General features: G+C 51.9%; 1 non-coding gene across 1 annotated transcript; it reads left to right on the plus strand.

Moving 5' to 3' along the window:
• The first annotated feature begins 2,442 nt into the window (after positions 1–2,442).
• Positions 2,443–2,514, plus strand: TRNAA-UGC. The gene has a single exon. It is a non-coding gene; the product is annotated as a tRNA-Ala (tRNA).
• Positions 2,515–6,915: the final 4,401 nt, after the last annotated feature.

The following is a 6,915-nucleotide window of genomic DNA, read 5'->3' on the forward strand; positions in this document are numbered from 1 at the left end:
GGGGGTTTTCAGGGCGAGAGTCATTGAGACGTGGCTTGCCATTGCCTGCATCTGTAGGGCCGCCGTGGACTTCCTCGGTGGTGTCCTATCAAAGTACTGACCAGAGCCGACCCTACTTAGCTGCCGCAGTCTAATGAGACGGAGATGGAGCAGTGAGACATGTTGAAATTCCTGTACAGTAGTCAGGTTCACGGGGTTGGAGGGAGGGAGGCTAAGGTTGCCAGCTCCGGGTTGGGAAATTCCTGGAGATTTGGGAGGCGGAAACTGGGGAGGGCAGGGTTTGGGGAGGGGAGGGACTTCTGCGGGGGTATAATCCATAGAGTGGACCTTCCAAAGCAGCCCTTTTCTCCAGGGGAATTGATTTCAGTAACTTGGGAGACCTAGGGTTGCCAAGTCCTATCTTCACCCCCAGCGGGGGACTTTGGGGGGGCGTTCCTGGAGGGGGTGGGGCATCCCCGACGTGATGATGTCACGTTGGGGACGTCCGCCCCGCCCGCCTGACAGGGAGCCAGCGTTTCCTCGTGCGCCCGACCTACGCGGAGATCGGGCATGCGAAAAGCCAGCTCTCTGCAGTTAAAGGGGCCCCTTTAACTGTAGAGAGCCGACGTTTCCGCGCGCCCGATCTCTGAGTGGAGATTGGGCGTGTGGCTGGCCCGCAACCACCCCTCTCCCTCCTCTCTCTCAAGAGAGAAGGGAGAGGGGTGGCGGTGGGTGTTGAGGCTTGGGGGCGGGGCTTCCCCAGCCGCCAGCTGGCTGGAGGCGGGTAGAAGCCCCCAAAAAGCGGGGGACCCCTGCCAAACCAGGGGGTTTGGCGACCCTATGGAGACTGGTTGTTGTTCCGGAAGGTCTCCAGCCACCACCTGGAGACTGGCGAGCCAAGATGTATGTCAGAGACCACAAGGTCAAAACTTAGGGTTGCCAGCCCCCAGTTGGGGGTGGGGGATTTCCCAGTTTGGAGCCCCTCCCCCCACTTCAGAGCAAAACTCTATGATAAGATGCTAACTCTACCATAGAGGTTTTGCCTACAAACCAGAGCGTCGCCCCCAATGTCCCCAAGGTGCCTAGGTTGTTGTATTTATTTCCAGCTGATTCCCTCCCCGCTCCCGATAAGTGCAACCCCATCCCCTGCCTGCTCATCCTACGGTCCCTAACCCTATCAAAGTCCTGTGGGTCCCCAGGGCAGCAGTGCACAAGTAACAAGACTGTTGTTTATATTTAAAAGATTTATGAAGTTTCCTGTAGGTTCAGTCAATGAGGAAAGTTTTCTTAAACAGCCAATACGATACCCTTAAACCATACAGCAAGAAAACAAGAAAGACTAGCTCAACTGCCACTTTCAGACGGCGCAAACCATTTTTCTTTTAATAATTATTTTTATTTCTTTTCAATTTAACATTCCATACATAGTACAGTACATAGTACGTCAAAACATAGATATATTCAGTAGTGCCAAACACCAAGAAATCGTTCTAACTAGTATTATATTCGGGTTGCATTAACTGGAGTTGGTATGTGTGGAATTGACAAATTGATACTAGGTAGGTATTATTAGAGGATTGACATATTTGATTAAAAGGCCAGACGGCGCAACGCTGAAGTTCCAAAGTTACCGGCCAAAGCTCAGAAATCCTCTACGCTAATTGTGATGCAAGTAGAACACAGTTTTGGCCTTCAGTCCAGCAGGGTCTCGGCTAGTCATTTTTTTCCTTTGGGCCTCAGCTGAATTATAGTTTTTGGCCCAGCAGCATCAGGTGACGGGGACATCCAATCGGGACGCACTCTCCGAAGAAGCCTCTAGAAAATTACCTCAGCACACCCCCACCCCCACTCTCCTCCCCCCATCTTACGGGCAGCAGGTTCTCATGAGCCGTTCTCATGAGACCACCGTCTCTGGCCTTGAAGAGGATGACAACTGTACAGGCCGAGAGAGACCAATTAGTAACACTTGCAGGATGAACTAGGCCCCTTACTACAAATTTAGAGTCCAGCGGCACCCACACCTTTGAGACCAACAAAAGTTTATTCAAGGTATGAGCTTTTGTGTGCAAGGCACACTTTTTCAAATACATGGAAATGGTAGGTGAGGTTCTAAACTCATAGACAGGGATTTAACAGCAAATGAACATGTAACATGATGATGTTTAAGTTATGCGAAGTGAAAAACTAAATAACAAGTCAAGGTTATAAGGTCAACAGTTGTAAAGCAATAAATATGTCACAATAGCAGATAAATGTCCACAGTTGTCTTTTCCTAATTGTGGGAAGTAACAGAATCTTAATTTTCTCCTCTGAGGTGTAGAAGGGTACTTTGAGCTGGATGTAATGTTGTCAGTATTCAGTATTCTAATATACTATTCTGAAAAAGAAATACACTAAAATATAGAGGATTTATAGTCCTTCTTGTTGAGAATACATATGTGAGGACTGAATGAGTTAGCATATGTAAGTGTGGCTCAGTGGCAGAGCATCTGCTTTGCATGCAGAAGGTCCTGGGTTCGATCCCCGGCATCTGCAGCTGAAAGGACCAACTAATAGGCAATGTTGGAAAAACTCTACCTGAGACCCTGGACAGGCATCGCCAGTCTGAGTGGACAATACTGACTTTGCTAGACCAAGGGTCTGATTCAGTAGCAGGGCTCTTTTTGTAGAAAAAGCCCAGCAGGAACTCATTAGCATAATAGGCCACACCCAACAGCAGAAACTCATTAGCATATTGGGCCACACCCCTGACAGCACAGCTCATTAGCACATTAGGCCGCACCCCCATGTTACCAGAAGTGTGGTCATCCAGCCACACCCACCTTTTGCTTGTTATTCTGTTTACCTTGTTTGTGGTCAAAACCCAGGGCTTTTTTGTAGCAGGAACTCCTTTGCATGTTAGGCCACACACCCCTAATGTAGCCAATCCTAATGAGTTCCTGCTGTTGGGTGTGGCCTATTATGCTAATGAGTTCCTGCTGGGCGTGGCCAACTTGGGAGCCAGCCGGAACTCCTTTCCTGTGCGTTCCTGCCCAAAAATAGCCCTGAATAAGGCAGCTTCATGTACATTCATGTGGGATGTGGAATGATATGGTATATCTGCTCAGATCTCGCCGGAATCTAAGCAGGGTTGGTATTTGGATGGGGGACCACCGAGGGAAGACTCTGCAGAGGAAGGCAGTGGCAAACCACCTCTGCTTTTCACTTGCCTTGGAAGTCCTTTGCTGGGATCGCCGTAGGTTGGTTGCAACTTGGTAGCACATCACTTTCATCTGTTGCTAAAAAGAAGTCTTGTGGATGGGTTTATTGAAGGGACGGTGCTGTGGGGTGTAGATGGAAAATGCTGGTCAAAGTGGTGACCGGAGAGAGGTTGGCTTTGAGGGAACACGTGAACATGTGGAAGCCGCCATATACTGAATCAGAGATCCTTGGTCCATCAAAGTCAGTATTGTCTACTCAGACTGGCAGCGGCTCTCCAGGGCCTGCCGAGGTCCTTCACATCACCTACTGTCCGATGGTTTAGCTGGAGATACCTGGGATTGAGCCTGGGACCTTCTGTATGCCAAGCAGATGTTCTACCACTGATGTTCTACCATGGGGCCATGGTTCAGTGATGGAGCACCTACTTCTCAGGAAGAAGGTTTAATTATTGGAACTGCCAGTTAAAGCAGGGTCGGCCCTGGCAAGTAGTTGTATGGAAGACCTTCAAGGCACACCAGGGTTGTGATGTGGAGGCAGGCAACGGCACGCCACCTCTGAACCTCTCTGGCCATGAAAACTCCACAGGGTCACTATAAGTCAGCTGTGACTTGATGACTTCACGGCGCTTGCCACCCCCCCCCCCCATGGACCCTCAGAGGTAGGACAGGGGAAGAGAGGAAACAAAGAGCGAGAGACGGATTGTAGCCATGCTCAGATGTTGAGGCTGGCCATATGGGTTTGTGGGGGTTTTTGCTGGAAAACGACCTTATCCACTTGTAAGGAAGGCGGCTCATCTCCGAAAAGCTATATATACAAAAAGTAACTAATTTGTATGGAAATGTACAGTGCTCCCCCTTTTATGGTATCCCTGCATTCAGGGACCCAAAATCAGCGGGCCCTCCCAGGCCCCAAAGATGCCAGGCTGGCGATAACCAAGGCCAGGGCCTTATTGGTGGCGGCTCCATACTGGTGGAACAAGCTCCCGGAAGGGATCAGGGCCCTGCAAGACCTCTTACAGTTCCTCAGGGCCTGCAAGACGGAGCTCTTCCACCAGGCCCTTGATTGGGAGCCACACTAAACACCTGAGAAATGACCCTGTGCCCTGACCCACAACTCACAGCCCGGGTCCACGGCACATACAAACAGATCAACTGAGCTGGTGTAAGAATAAAATCATGACTATCACCTAAGCAACACCGTTTAATCTGAAATGACTGCTCTCGCACTTTATTTGAACCCTGTTCCAGCACTTTAGGGTATTAATCTTAATTGTTATGGTGTTTTATGATTGATTTTAATTGTGTTTATATATGTGCTTTTATGTAGGGCACCCCGAGGATGCTTTGGCAGGGAGGGTGGAGTACAAATTGAACAAATAAATAAATAAATAAATAAACTAGTCTTGCATATGATTAAATATATTTATTGGGGCTTTTGTGGGTTCCATCAGTAAATCAACTGCTTTTCCCTGCTAGGAATCAATTGCTTTTGTTTGTTTGTATTTTGAGTAAAAAAAAAACAAACCACCATAAATTGGGTTCACCTGCGTCCTTTATAAAGCTTATATCACCGGTACCTGGCATTTAGTTTTATGTCACAAGCGGCCCAGCCCAATCTGGCCCTCGTAACAAGTGAGTTCGACACCTCTGACTGGTTTTTTTCTTCACTGTGCATGTGTGCCTGTGCACACCCGTGCCCGGAAGTCATGGCGACCTCTGGCGACTCCTACTGGAGCACGGAAGACATTCAGAGAAGTGGCTTGGTAGCCTGCCTCTGGCCTCCCGGCCCTGGTATACTCTGGAGCAGTGTTCCCTCTAAGCTGAGTTAGTGTGAGCTAGCTCACCGTTTTTTTAGCCTCCGGCTCACCCATTTTTGTCTCCACTCAGAAAGGGACAGCTCCAGAGCAAACTGATTTATGCAGGGGCCAAATCACTCGCTCACAACTTTCATGCCGGCAGCTCACAAAGTTGAATTCTGGCTCACAGCTTAGAGGGAGGATTGCTCTGGAGGTCTCCCGTCCAAATACTTACCGGGGTCGGCCCTGCTTAGCTTCCAAGGTCTAACGAGATCGGGCTGGCCTAGGCTATCCACATCAGGGCAACACCTGTTAAAGGCCCTCAGCTGGAGAGTGTTGGGACACGCCTTTCTCTTTCCGAGACCCGGAGAGCTGCTGCCGGTCAGAGCAGGCAACACGGGGCTCCACGTGTTCACGAGCGAGAAGACGGCAGCCATCGCGGACCGATCTACCAGGGCAGTCCTTTTGAGTGCTGCCAGCCCATGATTTATTTACTTTTCTCTGCGGCTCCGACAGCAGTCGGAAGGCAGCCGATCAAAGCGCAAAGTGGCATGCCTCCCTCCCCGGCGGGAAGGGATTGGTGCCAGAGCCTGGGCCACTGAGATAATAGCCCTGTAGATTAGGCAGCGAGTCCGGAGCGCCTCTCCGGGGATCAGGCTGGGGGGCGGGGTAGGAAATGGAGGGTCCTTTCCAGCCAAACGGGATTAAGAGGACTGGTTGCGCAGGTTGAAATGCAGGGGGCGGGGGGGAATGCCACAACAGTCTGAGACAACCCCCTCCCCCAGCAAACCCATTAGGCAGCAGGAAGGGAGGGTGGAGAGCGATGCTTGGGAGAAGCAAGCCTCCTGGTGCCTTGTGTGTTTGCCCAGTCCTGTCGCGTCATGCCGCCCGGGACCCTGAATGAGATCAGTCATCCACCTAATCCGTACATCTGGATGACCCCTGGCGGTACCGGACCACAGGGCTGCCAGCTCCAGGTGGGGAAATGACGGGAGATTTGGAAAGCCGCTGTACGCCTCTGGGCATCTACCACGGGGGCGCTACAGAGCAGGGATCACATTCAGAGCGGATTGCTTGCCGGCCCTTTCCTCGGGGTGAGGGTTGCCAAGTCCGTCTTCACCGGGAGCGGGGGGCTCCCGGCCGGCGTCGGGGGTGTGCGTGCGCGTCACCCGGAAGTGACGTAGGCACGCTGGGCACACTGGGGGCGGGGCAACGGCCATACAAGGGGAAACCATAGAGTTTTCCCTTGTATGGCCGTGGCCCCGCCCCCAGTGTGCCTGGCGTGCCTACGTCACTTGCTAGTGACGCACATGCTGGGGGCGGGGTTCCCCCGGGCCCCAATTCCGCCACATCGGAAATCGGGGCTTCAAAGGGCTCGGGGTGAGGGTCTCTCCCAGCAGCGGCCTTCCCTCTGGCCCCGCTCTCTTGGAAGAAAGAACAGCTCTTCTTCCGTACCAGCTCTTTTATTATAAGTCCCCTTTCTCTGTGATTGGCTAAAATTGGCACCGAAACCTCTCAGGGGCTTCTGAGAGTTGTAGGCCTGGCCTCCTCTCACTGCTACTCAGGCTCCCTGGGCCTGCTAGGCCTTTACTTGCACAGCCCAGATCATGACAGCATGGAAAAGTAGCGTGTGAGGAGGAAAGTAAGCTTGGATTCTCCTCCCAGCCCTGCTCGTGTGCAGGGAATTGTCTTGTACGGAGGAACCTCGGATGATCCCTCTACCTGTGGAGTCGGCAGAAGTGCAGCCAAACCCAGGCTTGCAACTCATTGAAAACTAGGACATTTTTTCAAGGGGTGGGGGGGAGCCACAGTCCAGACTTGTAGGCAGGTGTCATTTCCTGCAGGAGCGCACAGGAGCGGAGCTCCGGCAGTAAAGAGCCCAGGGGGCGGGCACATGCAACAAGCCCCACCCCCTGCTCTCAGCAGCCCTCAGTCAGAGC

This window comes from Gekko japonicus, unplaced genomic scaffold (genome assembly GCF_001447785.1).
Source record: "Gekko japonicus isolate JY-2015 unplaced genomic scaffold, Gekko_japonicus_V1.1 scaffold2921, whole genome shotgun sequence".
Lineage (NCBI taxonomy): Eukaryota > Metazoa > Chordata > Lepidosauria > Squamata > Gekkonidae > Gekko > Gekko japonicus.